Source organism: Adiantum capillus-veneris, chromosome 27, assembly GCF_014529385.1.
Source record: "Adiantum capillus-veneris isolate H3 chromosome 27, ASM1452938v2, whole genome shotgun sequence".
Lineage (NCBI taxonomy): Eukaryota > Viridiplantae > Streptophyta > Polypodiopsida > Polypodiales > Pteridaceae > Adiantum > Adiantum capillus-veneris.
Window position 1 is genome coordinate 46,338,447 of NC_140957.1, and position 16,942 is coordinate 46,355,388.

Below are 16,942 nucleotides of genomic sequence, written 5' to 3' on the forward strand. Positions count from 1 at the left end.
GAGGAGAGAAACTATCCACTTATCCACTCCACACAGACACACACACACACACACACACCCAAAAAAACTCAGCTCAAAAGAGGAGAATTTCTGATGTTTAGATACAATTGAGCTTGGGCCAACACCAATGGGGCAAACAGCTCACACAATATGGGTAAAAGATACCAGATACAATCACAAATTGGAGAAGAAGCTTCACTCACCGGAGAAGATTACACAGAAAAACAGCAGAAAAAGAGTGAGGAATTTGGCAAAAGGGACAGCGCCATCGCGTCCGGAACGGCCCAAAACCCCAGTCTACAATGTCAAAGTGCTCAAATCCGACATCGGATGAGCAGTTTACGGCCAAGACAGGCTCCAAAAACCCAAAAAACACACCTGCGGCTGTTCCTCCTCTCTTCTCCACGTTTTTTCTGGTCTTCTCTCTGTTTTTTCAGTTCCCACACTTAGCTTTTTTAGTTGGGCACCCTTGGCCTTTTAGATGACCTCAAACGGACCCCGAACAGGTCAAAAACTGACCTCGCAGTGCATAGTTGTCACCTTTTTGCATCATTCGCACACCTGGCACTCAGCTTTTTTCCAATAATGCACCTCGCCACCACGTGAAGTGGCCCCAAAAAAAAGTCCTAATGATGACCTTTCTGCATAACTCTCACAAGAAAACACCCACGCTGTGTTCGTACTCATCCACGTGCAAGTATTGACCCCGTTCGCCCTCCTGACGCCACTAGATGCCATCTGACGCACCTGCTGACCTCACGTTGTCGGCCCGCGGATAGCTTCCTCGAGAAGTTTTACGCGCTACCAACTCCTCCTTATTGTAGAAAAAACACACTGGTACTGGTAATAGTGAAAATCGATGCACTATGTACATGCTGTCCTACCTGTACACATGTGGGCCCCACGTAACCACCTGGCTCTGGAAAATGGGCAATACTTTATTTGATGCACCATGCATGGGTATGTACATATGCGCAATCCCTTGCTCCAAAAAACTCCTGACATAATTTGCCCATCCCCTAGCCTGCTAGATCATTCATGATCAGCAGCAGCAAAGAGAGATATGAGACTCGCCGCATCACAAGTCTCCTCATCCTTCACCAACATTTCTTGCTCCACCGACAACTCATCTTGTTCCACCATCATCAATCTAGCATGATACAATTTAAGACGCAATCCATTTACCCTTGACTTATGTAGAACACCATCCAGGTTAGCCAGCTGATATGTGCCATTTGGAAAACACTCTACTACCTTGAAAGGGCCTTCCCACTTAATTTGAAACTTCTTTTGGAAGGTGTTGTCCAGCTTACTGTTGTAGCGCAAAACCAAGTCATGTTGCTTGATACCCTTACTTTTGACCTTTTCATTTAGCTTTGTCAAAGCCTTATCCTGCCTCTGCCCATAATGCTCCAAAGCGCTCATCCTATCCAACTGGACCTCTTGTAACTGCAAGAGCCTCTCTTTGAATGCATCACTAGGCGGCCCAAGCAACTTCTCTAACATCTTGACCGCAGGCAACTCTACCTCCACAGGCAATAGTGCTTCCTTTCCATACACCAAATGAAATGGAGTAAACCCTGTACCTGTCTTCACCGAAGTACGGTAAGCCCATAATGCACTAGGCAATTCCAAATCCCAATTCTTTCCTTGGTGCTCTGTCACTTTCGAAAGAATCTGTACCAACTCACCATTGAATCTTTCATTCAAGCCATTACACTGCGGGTAATAAGGAGTGGTATGCTGGTGCCTAATCTTCATCTTTGCACATAAAAAATCTAGCAGTTTAGCTCTAAAGCCAGGCCCCTTATCTGAAAGTAACTCCAGTGGCACCCCAAACTTGCAACATATTTCATCATACACAAATTTTGCCACATCCTTTGCAGTGATCTGTTTTACTGCTATAGCCTCTGCCCATCTAGAGAGATAGTCCACTGCCGTCAAGATATAGCTTTTGCCCCTGCTTGTGATAGGTAACGGGCCTATTGCATCAATCCCCCACTTTTCAAACACATCAAACGCCATAATGGTTTTTCGTAGCTCTGGCTTCAACACTCTCTTCCCAAATGCTTGACACCTATTGCAAGACCTACACCAATGGTGAACATCCTTGTGCAAACTAGGCCATACATACCCCTCTTGCAAAATCTTATGCAAGGTGATCTTTAGAGCAAAATGGCCACCACATGCGCCTTCGTGATTCTCTTCCAACACTCTGTAAAGCTCCTCCCGCCAAGGTACACGTCTCAACACGAGATCAGCCCCTTTCATGTATAAGACATCACCAATCAATTTGTACCTGTATGCTCTACGCACAAAGCCATACTTCTTAGACTTCTGAATCTCCTTTGGAATGATTCCTGTTAGCAAAAACTCCTCTTCTTGAGCCAAACTTTCCCGGCCATGATAAAGAGGTAAAGTGGTCCTCAACACAAATAGCTCCCCAATCATGCCTTGAGCTGCTTCATGTGCCTCTCCATTTAGAGCACGTTCAATGTGTCTGATACTCCATGCTTCAAACTTTTTTAACAGGCCTTTAATTCTGAAGCACATTTCCTTCAATGAGGTGTTCTTGCTCTTCCACACACCCAACACTTGCTTCACCACTAACAAGGCATCACCTTTTATGCTCAACCTTCGAACCCCATGCTTCAAACAAATGTGTAATCCGGCTTCCAATGTAGCATATTCAGCCTCATTGTTACTATGAGCATCCAATTTGAACCCTCTCTTGCATACTAGCTTCCCCTCTGGATCATAAAGTGCTATACCCCCTGAAGGTGCATCATGGCTCTTTCTGTATGAACCATCAAAGAACAACACATGTGCATTGCTGATCTGTGGCACTTCTTCAACTACCTTTCTCACCACCTCTTCCTTAACAATAAGGGGATTCTCCTTGTAGGTCAACAAATCAGCTAGGGTAGCCCTTGTACTATCTTCCACTAGAAAAGAGAACTCAAACTCTTGCAGCTCAATTACCCATTTCTTCACCACATTTGACATGTTAATACCATTAATTAACTGTGGCAAAAAGGCATAACTCGTCAAGAAAACAAAAGGCCGTGGTAGCAAGTAATGACGAAATCGTCGACAAGCAAATATTACACTAGCCATCACTAGCTCTACTTCCGATAACTTTCTCTCCGCTACCAACTTCACTCGGCTTGCACAATACACTGGCCTCATATAATGGCTGCCCTTCCCCTTTTGCAATAGCATGGCTCCAATGGCATCATCCCCCACTGATGGATTTACATAAAAAACTTTCTCCCAATCAGGAGCCTGCATGGCTGACAACCCCCCTAACACCTCTTTCACCTCTTGAAACACTTCTTCACACTTGTCATCCCATTGCAATGGATCATGCTTTGCCACTTGCTGTAATGGATAAAGAAGCTGCGAAGACAATGGAATAAACCGTGCCATGTACTTCACTTTGTGTATAAAGGTTGCCAATTGCTTCGTACTCATAGGTGATGGAAGAAGAATAATAGACTTCACCTTATCTGGATCAGCCTCAATGCCATTTTCTGACACCATATGGCCCAATAACTTCACCCTTGGCTGTGCTAGATGACATTTCTTTGGATTTAGTTGTCCTCCACATTCATCATATCGAGCCAATACCATCTGCAGCTTCTCATGGTGTTCAGCCCTACTACTATAAACACAGAAGTCATCCATAAAAGCCTTAACACAACTACCAATGAATGGTTCCAACACCCAATTTGCTCTTTCTTGATAGAAAGATGGTCCATTTGACAACCCAAACGGCAACACTGTGTAGCAATAGCAGCCCCATGGCGTAATAAATGATGTCTTTGTGCGGTCTTTAAGAGCAATCTTCAATTGAAAATAGCCTGAAAAACCATCACACACACTGTACCTCTCATAACCTGCCACTGAATCCAAGATCTGATCGATGAATGGAAGAGGATATGGGTTCTTCTTAGTGGCTGCGTTTAAGGGTTTAAAATCTACACAAATTCTCCACTTCCCATCCTTCTTTGGACTGACTACTACTGGACTCACCCATTCTGTGGTCTCCACTGGAACTATGAACCCTGCCTTCAATAACTTGTCCACCTCTACCCGCAAGGCTTCCATTTGCTCTTGACCCATCCTTCTTAGCCTTTGACGCACTGGCTTAGCACCTTCTTTCAGCTCTATATGCATCTCTTCACCCTTGAACCCTCTGATCTCTTCATATGAAGTAATGAACAAATCAGGAAAACTAGCCAGCATATGCAAAAATATATCCTTCTCCATAGCTGAGAGGTCTCCACTAATCATTTGCGTCATTAATTCCTGCTTTTTTGACAACTCAACCTTGGTTTGCATCAGCCCTTCAATCACTTCATAAGGTCCTTCACTTTCATCTTCAACTTCATTCGCAAATGCGACTAAACCACACTCCTGGATTTCTTTATCCATCAAAAGAAATGCAACATCAACATCCTCATCACTGCTGGTAGTGCTATCACTGTCCTCATCTGTCACCGTGGAAGAGTCTTCATCACTAGACTCATCCTCATCTTCATAAAGCTCCTCTAATCGTTTCCTTGTGTCCATATTATAAAGCTTCTTGGTACCTGTCTTTCCATAGAGGCTAATTGTACCATGTCGCCAATCTTGAACAGCTCCCACTGCACGTAACCATGGTCTGCCCAGTATAATAGGATATGCTCCCAACCCTGCTGGCATCACATGAAAATCAACCACTGCCTTTGCATCATATGCCTCCACTTCTAAGCTCTTTACAACACCCAAGCATTTTACTTTTTGATGGTTTGCCAATCTGATCCGAAAACCTGACACCCCAGCCACTGTGAGACCCATCTTCTCAACGCATGAGTGTGTTATGACGCATATTTGGGCTCCGCCATCCACATAACCTTGTCCCAAATTTTTCCTTTTATGCCACACATCTACTATTGGACAAATGTCTGGTAGCTCGTCCATTGCCAACACCTTCACTGAACCTCTCTCTGGCTCTTTCTCCATTGGGTTAACCATCCTCTTCCACTGTCGCTTTAGCTTAGGCACCATCTCTATAAGCTGCCCAAAAGTAACATCTGCCTTCCTGCTCGTCAGATCCTCCTTCAAGTCATAGCTTAATTGCCCATCCCCTAGTGGAAAATCTGAAACATGAAACTTTCGACGAGCTCTCCTTTTCCTCTTGGCCTTGACATCCTCACCTTCATGGCTCTTTCCTTTCTTCTTACTAGGACCTGAGGCGCTTCTTCCTTCCTTATCCTCTGTGGTCCTCTTCCCAATAGGCATCACTAATGTATCCTCTAGCTTTGATGCCTTCTCCAAGGTGACTACACTTAGCACTTTTGTCTTTCCCTTTTCCTCCTGGGTCAGTCCATTGGTTCCTTCGTCTCCCTTAATTTCGATGCCATAATCATTTGATCTAGTTAGCACCTGTCTTGGCAATGGATACATGTCTCCCCCCATCCTTGGTGGCTTATCACATTGCGGGCTGATGTGACCCAACTCTCCACAATTATAACATGTGGGCGTCTGCCTCCAAAACCTACTATTACTTTGTCCAGCACCATTCCTAGGTCTTTCTTCACCTCCTGGCTGATTTGCAAACCGCCCTCGACCTCGATTATTTCCCACTTGACCTAGCATGTTTAGGCTGAGATTCTTCATCAAATCAACCACTTGCCTCATGTCTTGCCTTAGGCCATCATCTTGCACTGCTGTAGTGACCACTGCTGGCATAACCTGAGTAGTAACAGGAACCACTGGTTCATGATGAACCCCTGACATGCGCCCTTGTAAAGACTCTATAGGCTGAAATTCAGACCTCATTGGCAAAGACTCCACCCCTAACTGGCTCATTTTCCTCAGCTTCCACTCTTTGTTCCTTGCTACCTCTAGTGCATCTTCATATGTCCTAGGCTTCTTTAGCTCTACTCTCCAACGTATATTCTCCCAAAGACCAGCCAAGAACCTGTCCTTCTTCATCATGTCAGGCGGGGGTACCTGTGGTGCTAAAGCCTTGCACATTCGCTCCCATGCCAATGAAAACTTACGTATGTACGCATCTACTGGCTCACCTTCCTTTTGCACCAAAGCCTGTACTTCTTGCCACACTTTGTCAGGGTCTTCTATCTTCACAAACTCCACTTCCAATCCATGCCTTAGATTGTCCCAACTCAATCTTATAGGTGGATCAGCCATACGCAACTCCTCTTCAAATGCTTTGGACCAAGCTCGTGCATCACTCTTCAAACAAATTTGGAGAAGGCGTAACATTTGCGTAGGGTCATGAATCTGGTTGCTAATGCAGGCAACCTCCATCTTTTCCAAAAATTCTTCCACATCTTCATCACTTCTTCCATGAAACTCGGGATAAGAGAAAGCCATGGCTACCCAAATTATGATGCTTTGAGAACCCCTTCGAACACATGTGCAAGAACCCAAAACTTTTCACTTCCCAATCCCTAGAAACTTCAATGGAGCTCAACTTTAGATAAGGACAAACACATGCACATCAAATGAGTTTTCATAGTTGATCATCGGAATGACAACAGGCAAAGGACATTCCAGGATCTCTCTCAATCTTCTTGGCCCAAACATAAAGACTATGCGCTGCTGGAAAAAGATCTTCCTGGACACATGAACATTAATCTGAATTCTTTGCGTTAAATGAAAAGGAGTGAACTGAGGGCCATTTTGATCATCCATTAAAGCCAACCATGAAGCTCCCAAGAAGGCACACCTGACTCAACCTCTGATTTTGCCAAAATTTCAGCAGCATAACAGCATAAATGGCTCAAAATACCAAAAAACCAGCCATCATAACTTGGGAAAATTTCGACAGAGTTTCCCCAGAAGTAGAGCAGTGAGAACCCAAAATATAGACTGTCTATGTACGCATAAACTGTCAACAATAGAATCCGAGCATCAAGTAGGACTCACTAGTACATAGCCTATGGCGAGGTCACGAAAAGGGTGCTCCAGCTACCTGTATCACCGAAAGGATCTCCACATTTGAGAATCCCCCAGCTCAATAAAAACCTCACGCTATCGACCCTCACACGAAAGCTAATGCAAATCGCGTATAGTCAAGTCTCAGAAATGACTATCTTCCAGACCAAGTCTCAGAAATGGCTGGGACTGCCAAATAAAACCATATATGGCTCCACAAAGGCGTACAATGGCAGTTTCCACAAGTAACGTACAATCCAACAGACAATGCGCTCAAATAGGCGCCAAGTGATGCATTCCCACAACAACTGCAAGTGACATCACTGTACTCCAGCTACCTGTACCTGTGTGAATCACCTGTACCTGTCCCTGTCCCTGTCCCTGTAACCTGTAACCTGTAACCTGTAACCTGTAATCCCGAAGCTCGAAGCTCGAAGCTCGAAGCTCGAAGCTCGAAGCAGAAGGTACTCGAAGAAGATCCTCCGTGGGGGCGCCAAAAGAATGTGAGCGGGATGAAAACACACACAGCGCCTCTATAACGACCCGACACACACTCTTGGGAAGATACACACACACACTATGGGGCACCACTCGGCTTAGACAACACACCTGGCCGAGACAGGGAACACACCTCTGGAGTGAGAGGAGAGAAACTATCCACTTATCCACTCCACACAGACACACACACACACACACACACACCCAAAAAAACTCAGCTCAAAAGAGGAGAATTTCTGATGTTTAGATACAATTGAGCTTGGGCCAACACCAATGGGGCAAACAGCTCACACAATATGGGTAAAAGATACCAGATACAATCACAAATTGGAGAAGAAGCTTCACTCACCGGAGAAGATTACACAGAAAAACAGCAGAAAAAGAGTGAGGAATTTGGCAAAAGGGACAGCGCCATCGCGTCCGGAACGGCCCAAAACCCCAGTCTACAATGTCAAAGTGCTCAAATCCGACATCGGATGAGCAGTTTACGGCCAAGACAGGCTCCAAAAACCCAAAAAACACACCTGCGGCTGTTCCTCCTCTCTTCTCCACGTTTTTTCTGGTCTTCTCTCTGTTTTTTCAGTTCCCACACTTAGCTTTTTTAGTTGGGCACCCTTGGCCTTTTAGATGACCTCAAACGGACCCCGAACAGGTCAAAAACTGACCTCGCAGTGCATAGTTGTCACCTTTTTGCATCATTCGCACACCTGGCACTCAGCTTTTTTCCAATAATGCACCTCGCCACCACGTGAAGTGGCCCCAAAAAAAAGTCCTAATGATGACCTTTCTGCATAACTCTCACAAGAAAACACCCACGCTGTGTTCGTACTCATCCACGTGCAAGTATTGACCCCGTTCGCCCTCTTGACGCCACTAGATGCCATCTGACGCACCTGCTGACCTCACGTTGTCGGCCCGCGGATAGCTTCCTCGAGAAGTTTTACGCGCTACCAACTCCTCCTTATTGTAGAAAAAACACACTGGTACTGGTAATAGTGAAAATCGATGCACTATGTACATGCTGTCCTACCTGTACACATGTGGGCCCCACGTAACCACCTGGCTCTGGAAAATGGGCAATACTTTATTTGATGCACCATGCATGGGTATGTACATATGCGCAATCCCTTGCTCCAAAAAACTCGTGACACCGTTTTGACCAAATCTGTTTCTGGCAACCACTTTTGGAGTCATGTTTTGCCTGAAATCTCTCCTTGCTTTGATTTCTAATGATTGAGGTCTGTAGTTCATAGCTTTGCTGGGTTCCTTTGCAATTTTCCCCAGACGTTGAATTCTTTTGAGAAGGCAAATAGAATCCTGTAAGTTTCACCATTTTTCAAGTAAACTTTTGCTTGGTTTTCATCCCATCACCATTCTTAGGTTACATTTGCTTGTTGATAGGCTTTGAGGAGAGTTTGAAGTTTCCCAAATTACTTTAGCAGTACTTTTGACCAAAAGACCATTTACAAATTGAAAGTAGCAATCCATGTGGGTTTGATGATCTATAGAGCACTTTTTGTGATCATTTTGCAACACCAGTACTATTTGTACATTGTCCAGCTAGTGAACCACTTTTATCCTGATTTTGGCAAAAAGGTACATGGATCACGATCATGTTGGGATGCTTTTTGCAAAAACAATCATGGGGTTTTGTTCTTGAGTCTCTATTGTTCCTCCTGTAGAAGTTTCCCTGATTTTAGGGTTTTGGGAACATGGATCACGATCCATGTTCCAGCCAGCACCTTTTCCTACTGTTCTTAGCTTGGTTGATTCTGCCAGGTAGTTGGGGTCTAGTGATGAACTTTTTCTTGTTTTTAATGGGTTTTGAACTTCCTCATTGGCCCTATTAGTTTGCCGATTTTGTGACCTTGTACTGCTTTGATTTGTTGTTTTGATACTGTTGATGCAGTATGGGTCACACACACATGCTCTTGCAAGGTTAATGACCATACCTATCAAATCTGGTGCAATAAGATCCACCAAGGTGGTCGCAGCAGACAGAAGCAACTCCGAAAACTCTATGCTCCTCTCTCTCTCTCTCTCTCTCTCTCTCTCTCTCTCTCTCTCTCTCTCTCTCTCTTTCTCTCTCAATGCAAATGAACTTCTGTTGCCGTTTTTGACTATATGATCCCAATCTACCCGGAATGCCCCATTTATACTTACCTTCATTGCTCATATCTTGTTGGGCACATCACCTGCGGTTCGAAACGTTCATTATTTTGACACTCGGTTTACAAATGGTGTTCGATCTGCAGTTTTGATCCTTCAGAAGTTGGCTCAAAATTCATCTTGTGTTGAATTTTTCCATATTTGCCATGTTTGAAGTCCTTGTTTTGAAGTTTCGGCGTTTGCTTTCAAAAGTCAATTTTGACTTTTCTGGCTCGACTTATCAATTTTTTGTTGATTACCTGTCATTTTTTGCTTTTTGTAAAAGAAAATTATTTACAATGCTTATTAGTCATCCAAAACTTAGACAAAATTAGTGTCACCTCCCTTATATACATACTCTTATTTGGTATTAGATGGTGACGGTATGGCTCATGAATATGCCAACTAAGAGTCTGTCAGGCTCTGAAAAACTTGTGTTTTTTAAGGAAACGGGAAAGAAAAGAAAAGAAGTAAGATGATAATAATGGTATATACAAATGATACTCCAACCGCATTTCTTCTCTTACTAGAGTGAGTCGTCTGCGATGAACATGTGTCAAAGTGCATGGGAATAAAGTGCGTGTCTATGCATAGCCGTATAGTGTGGCTCTATGATGCTCATGGAGGATATGCATGGGAAAACAAAGTGCTGTGCAAGAGATAGGTGCTGAACAATATGTTCAGGGGATGTTGGTGGCGAGGTTCCTTGGAAGCTGCGTGGTCCAAACAATAGTAACTGTAGAAGGCGTGCTCTATGTTTAATTGTGACCTGCAAAAGTTTTGATGATGCCGATGGGGTCGGTTGTTGGCATTTTTTGGGTTGCCATTGAAATTTCCTAGTTATGGATCCACTAGAATAGGCATCGTGAAGGTGATGTTGTTTTGGTTGCCATACCCATTTGAGTGTGGTTGGATGTCCAAGAGAATGGTCCATCGGGTTAGGCCGTTTGACAACAGCGGTGGGCAATTCGTGATGGTTTAATTTGTGTGTAGGCAATTTATGTTTACGTGTATTGATTTGGCGTTTAGGTATCCACAATTGCCTAGGCTTGGTTTCCATGATTGATTTCTTAACCCATATTTTAGTGACCATGGTGGTGGATGATCGCTGAGCTACTGCCTGTGGTGATAGTAGAGGTTCCCATTAATAGTCCGTTTGTACGAATGGCGTGCCTAAAGATTGGCCCTCATGTTCGATGCGTAAAGTGTTGTCCTGCCAGTTTGGTGTGGCTTGATAAGTGCATATCCACAACACTCCCAGAATAACTGCTTCTTTTAGATGATGATCTTTGACCACATGAAATTGATGTGGATAAACTGATCCATCAATGTTGATTGGAAAATTTATGTGGCCTAGACTGTCCATAGTACCTCTGTTTGAGACCTTGAACCCCATAGTGTTGGGCATTAGAGGTTCCTGTGTGATTTTTCTGAAAGTGGAGTAGTTAACCACATTAGCCCTGGCCCCTGTGTCCACTAACGCTCTTTCGCTGGTGCCGTCGGCAAGTTGTAACTGAATGTGTAGATCCATTCCTCTTAACCATGTAGTCGCCGTTTTTATGGATGCTATCGAAGCATCCTGAATAGCTACGTCTTGTTGTTCTTTCCTCTGGAAGTTTTCTTGTTCCCAGCGTTTCAATATTCTGAGTTTGGCCTCCTGCTGTGCTTGTTCCGGAATGTCCTGTGCTTGACATCTGTGTTGAGCTGCTGCATGGAGTGCTGCGAGTTCGTCTGGTGTCAGCGGAATAAGATATTTCTTTAACCTGCAACCACTTGTCCAATTAGGCATCTCCTCTCTCGCCAATGTTGCAAGTTTAATGGCGCCACTTTGCGATATATCATGGATCACAAAAGGCCCCATTCCTCGCTTTTTGAGTTTTTTGGAGTGGTGTTTCAGGGTGTACATGAGAATGTAATCCCCTCTTTGGAACTCCTTACCAATCACGTGTTGATCATAAAAAGCTTTTATTTTCTTTTTCTGAGCATATATCCCAGCTATCGCTTTAAGTCTAGTTTCATCTAACTGTTCTAGGGTGTCTAGTCTCTTCGATAGCTCATGGCCCGTCCATCCTAATTGTGTTGCCACTCTGAGGGATTTGATTAGGAATTCCAATGGTAGTATCGCATTAATTCTGAATACCAGATTAAAGGGAGTCATTCCAATGGAGGTTTTAAAAGCTATGCGGTAAGCCCATAAGGCAGTGTGTAGCTTTTGATCCCAATCATTTCTTGAGTCACTGACTATTTTGGTGAGCACTATACATAAGATTTTCTTGGTACTCTCTGCCTGTCCGTTGGCTTGGGGATGATAGGGTGCTAACTTGCGATGGACCACCATGAATTCGTCAAGGAGTCTCTCAATGACGTCGTTCAGAAAGTGTGTTCCTCTATTGCTTACTATTTCGATTGGTAGTGCATACCGCGTAAAGACGTTTTCGAAAAGAAACTGAGCTATAGTCCTTGCATCATTTTTTTGGGTTGCTTTGGCTTCCACCCACTTCGTCATGTAATCTGTTGCTACAATGATGTATTGTGCGTGTGTTCTGTATCCTGGAGGGTTGATGGGACCAATGAGGTCAATGCACCATTTGGCAAAAGCACGTACTCCCATCATCGGCCTTAGTGGCATGTCATCTCTCCTCAGGGATGGTTTTTGTGTTGACATTCATCACATCGTTTTACATATGTGGTTGCATCCATGAATAGGGTCGGCCACCATATGCCTGAGTGTAGCACCAGCTTTGCAGTTTTATCAGTGGAGAAGTGTCCTTCGGGTTGTCCCGAGTCTGCTTGATCTAGGATGACGTAATATTCGTTTTCTGTAGCACACAACCATAATTGTTTGTCCTTTCCCCGCCTATACAATTGGTTGGCAATGAGCAGATAGTGTTTGGCCTCTTCCTCGACAATTTTCATTCTTTCTTTGTCCCATTCCGCTGGAAAGGTTTTGTTTTAAGTACTCAATTATGTGAGCACTCCATTTAGGTGCTTGTACTACCCGAAACATTGTGGCATGTTCCACTGGGGGCTGTGTTATACATCTATCACAAGATTTTACATATTTATGGACACTGTATTCCATGTTTAGCCAATAAACGCCCAGTCTTTGTAACCGTTGGCCTGTCTGTGTTTCACCAGTGTGAAATCCCATATTTTGTATATGAGCTTGTTTGAGGTAGTAGGTGGTATCTTCACGCTGTACACATAGTCTCAGTATCCCATCCTTACCATGTTTATACAGCCATCCTGCTAAAAGGATGAGATTCCGTGTTTGATGGATCATTGATGGTTGTCTTTCTATCTGCAAAGAGCTGATTGTGAGTAAAGAGCTGATTGTGAGTAGAGCCATGACCTCTTCGCTCCATCTTGACACCATTTCTATGTTAAACAGATATGAATCAGAAAGTTCATCATCAACACCCTCATGTGCTTCTCCATGAAGTAGTCGTGAAAGATGATTTGCTCTCTCGTGTGTGGTCCCCTTTTTTACAACTACCATGAAGTCAAACTCAAGAAACAGTATAAACCAGCGAACAATGATTCCAATGTTGCAAGGTTTTTTTACTAGATATAGCAGTGCTTGATGATCCACGAAGAAGACAAACTTGTTTGCTAGAAGGTAGTGTCTAAATTTCTTGACATCATAGATCATTCCCAGACCTTCTATTTCCATAGTGGTATAATTTCTCTCTGCGTCGTTTAGTTGCCGACTGGAGTAGCAAATGGAAAAATCCATTTTCTTCTCTCCTGGCTGGGCTAATATGCACCCAATGGCATAGGCTGATGCATCCACATGGACATGGAAGATTTTGCTCTAGTCAGGGGCTTGCAAAATTGGAGCTAAAATTAAATGTTGCTTCAATTTTTGGAAAGCTTGCTCACATTCCTCCGTCCATTCGAACTTAGTTATGAGGGCGTACAATGGCTTAGCTATTACAACATACATATATATGAAACATTGGTAGTATCCGCAATGCCCCATAAATGCTTGCACTTATTTTATCTTCGTTGGTCTTGGTAGTGCAACAATTGTCTGCACCTTTTCTTGATGAGTTGAAATGCCGTTTTTTGACACTATGTGGCCCAGAATTCTACCCTGTCTTACCATGAAGACACATTTTTTTGGGTTTAAGCAAATACGTACGTTCTGCATTTTTCAAAGAATTTTCCTAGATGAGTGATGTGGTCACTTCGTCGATGGGAATGAACACAAAGATCATCCATGTAGATCTTCAAAAGTTGTCAGAGATATTCTTTGAAATGCGTAGGTCATTAGTCTTTGAAATGTGGCCGACATTGGTCAAGCCAAAAGGCATTATCTTATATGCAAATATACCCCACTCTGTCGCAAAAGCTGTCTTATGATGATCTTTCATCTTAATCGTCAACTGGTTGTAGCCTGAGAACCCATCCAAGAAACTATAGGCCCCTTTCCTTGCTACCCTCTCAATAACATGATCAATTATTGGCAGTGGGTAGTTATCCCTGATGGTGGCTGCATTTACTTACTTGAGGTTTACACAAACACATAGTTTGCCATTATTTTTGGGTACCACCACAATGGGGGACACCCACCATGTGTGCTCAATCTCGTAGATAAACTCAGCGTCCTTCAGTTTGTCTACTTCCTCCTTGATTTTCTTTGCAAAAGTTTCATTGTACATGTAAGGACGTTGTCTGCGTGATCTGGCATCAATCTTAAGGGGAGTCGTGTGTTGACATATCTTTGGATCTATCCCCTTTAGATCTTTGTATGACCATGCAAAGACATCTTTATATTGCCTGAGCGTATCGACTAGAAGTTTCTCTTCCTCTTCAGTAAGGTCTGTGGCAATATATTCCGGTTTAGGCTCCTTACCTGGTTCTGCTACGTTGATGCTTTTTGTGTTTTCAGGCCCATCATACGAAGTTCCTGGTTCTTTGGGATCTCGTTTGGGTTTTTACACCACTATCTTCCTATCCTGAATGGTATACTTCTTATAGTGGGATGGTGCATCAAATTTATCATCATTTGATTCCTCGTTAGTTTCCATTTCTGTTGTCCAAACTTTTTTCAACGCTCGTTTCAAATCATTGTATTTGACTTTGTGCTCCACCTTGGACAACTTAAACGATTTTTTGGTATTTTTCTCTTTTTTTTGGTTTTTGTTTTGATGTTGTTTTGGTTGAGTTAGGTTTCATATATCACCCTGAAATCCTGTCCTTGAGGCAGTCAGTCGCTTCGACTAATCTCAAGTACTATGTTTTGTCAGTCAATTGAGGTACTGAGTCCTCATTGTGCTTGTTGTGGTTATTTTTGCGTTTATCTCGATACCTGCATTGTCTTCGAGGGTTTTGGTTTGAGAAATCATAGTAGATCACTCGGCGATCCTTCCATTTGATGCTCTGGCTCGAGCTACTAGACAACTCATCGTCCGCGTTTTCCTCTAGTGTCTTATCAGTCGAGTCTTGAAAATCTTCTTCGTCATCCGTTTGGACAAGGTCCCTTACAGAGATTTCATCGGTTGTCCTGTTCTAGGAGGGTAGCCTCTAGGTTTGTAGCCCTGATTTGCCATAAACATGAGCATGTTCTCATCGACCAAGTAATGATTTTTGGTTGGTTGTGCTATGTATATGTCTCGGGAATTTCTTCTGGAATTATCCATGGATTATGTCCCTCTAGAGCATATGCATTCCTATCAATTTCCCTTTCATAAGTATTATCTGAATCTTCTTGGTATGAGACTACCTGGATCATACTCTGATCAGAAGGTGGTTGTATGGGTTGAGAAATCCTTACCATAGCGCTATTTTCCTGGGGTAAAGGAGGTTGATGTCCCAACACCGGTTAAGGTTTTTCTTGACCCAAGATTGCGTTATTTGGCCCCACTTGGTACCTTGGAGGGGCCGTAAGTGGTTGTCCCCCATGTGGTCCGTATTGTCTCTCTCTAACATAGTTCCGATTATAGAAACATTCGTGAGTTTTGTGGTTTGTCCATTTTTGTTCTGTAGCACACCATTTCAATATTCACTGTGTATTCGCTCCTGGCCTTTGTTGAAGGTTGCACCATTGGGCTGGATGGTCACCTCCACAAGTATCGCATTTTTGGGTGGGCGGTTGTCGTGTGTTTGGGTTCGTCCTGTTTCCTTGGTTCATCCTCCTGATCACTTCCTTGATCATTCAATCAACGTCTGGCACAGTTGGGTTTTTCCCTCCCAATTTTTTCATGGACTGAGTCGTGGTTGAAGAGGTGCTACTAGTCCCCTGATCTGTGTCTTCAGTCACCTCCCCATATGCTTTGCAGTTATCTACAAGATACAACGTCTCTTTCGTGACTTGCTCAAAGGTTACACAGGCTTTTAGGTGCAAGTCTTTTTTGAGCGTGTCATTTTGCAGTCCCTCTATGAAGAGGTCTGATAGTCTTTCATCCTGAGGTAGTTCTCAAGCAGGGCATCTTTCTATGTACTGCTTGAAAAGAAGCGATGCTTCCTTCACTTTTTCTTTTTCCTTTTGCTTAAATGCATAGATCTGGGAGACAATGTTATGCTTGATCCCTCTTTTTGAGGATTCCTCAGCAAATTCTTGGAGAAGTTGCTCAATACTTGGGAATTCCAAGCTGTTTAATGGTTGAAACCAACTCAGGGCAGTACCTTCCAATGTCAACCCAAATCCTTCATATTGAGTGTGAAAATCAGTTACCTGTTCCGCTCTTAATACTTGTTTGAAGATTGAAACATGGGCATACGGATCGCCAGATCCATTATACTTTTTGGGCAAGCATTTTGCCACCTGAGATGGTCACATAGGCCTGGCCTCTGCAACCATTCTAACAACTCCTGGTCCCCCTGGGATGGCTTCTCTTGGTTCGTAATCTCCTCTTGGTACTAACAGTGGTATCCTATCCGCCATACGTTCATCAAGTCGATCTCCTATGATAGTCGGAGGGATTCCAGTGGTGTAAGTGAATTCAAGAACAGAGCTGCCCCTATGTGTGTTCATGGACGCCCTAGTCGTTGTTGTCGACCTTAAGGGTCCTGTTCTTGGAACTCACTCATGTCCATAAGAATCCTCCACTCTGGTTCTCAAGGGGCTCTCAAGTACAGTCTCGGGTCTGATGTGAGTAGTCATGGTTTTTTCAGCTTCCAGATTTACATAGTATTGGTGGAGTGGTCCTCCAAAATATGTATATCTCTCTAACTCCTTCTGATCCATTGGGGAGTACTTTCAGCCATACTTGTCCATTATGACCACTTGAATACTTCTACCCTCCGTGTACGTGTAAACATACAAGTTTTTACGGTTTGTTAATTCTTTGATGCGAGGCTTGTCACATCTGTAATAGAGTGTTTGTTCTCCATTATTGAACTT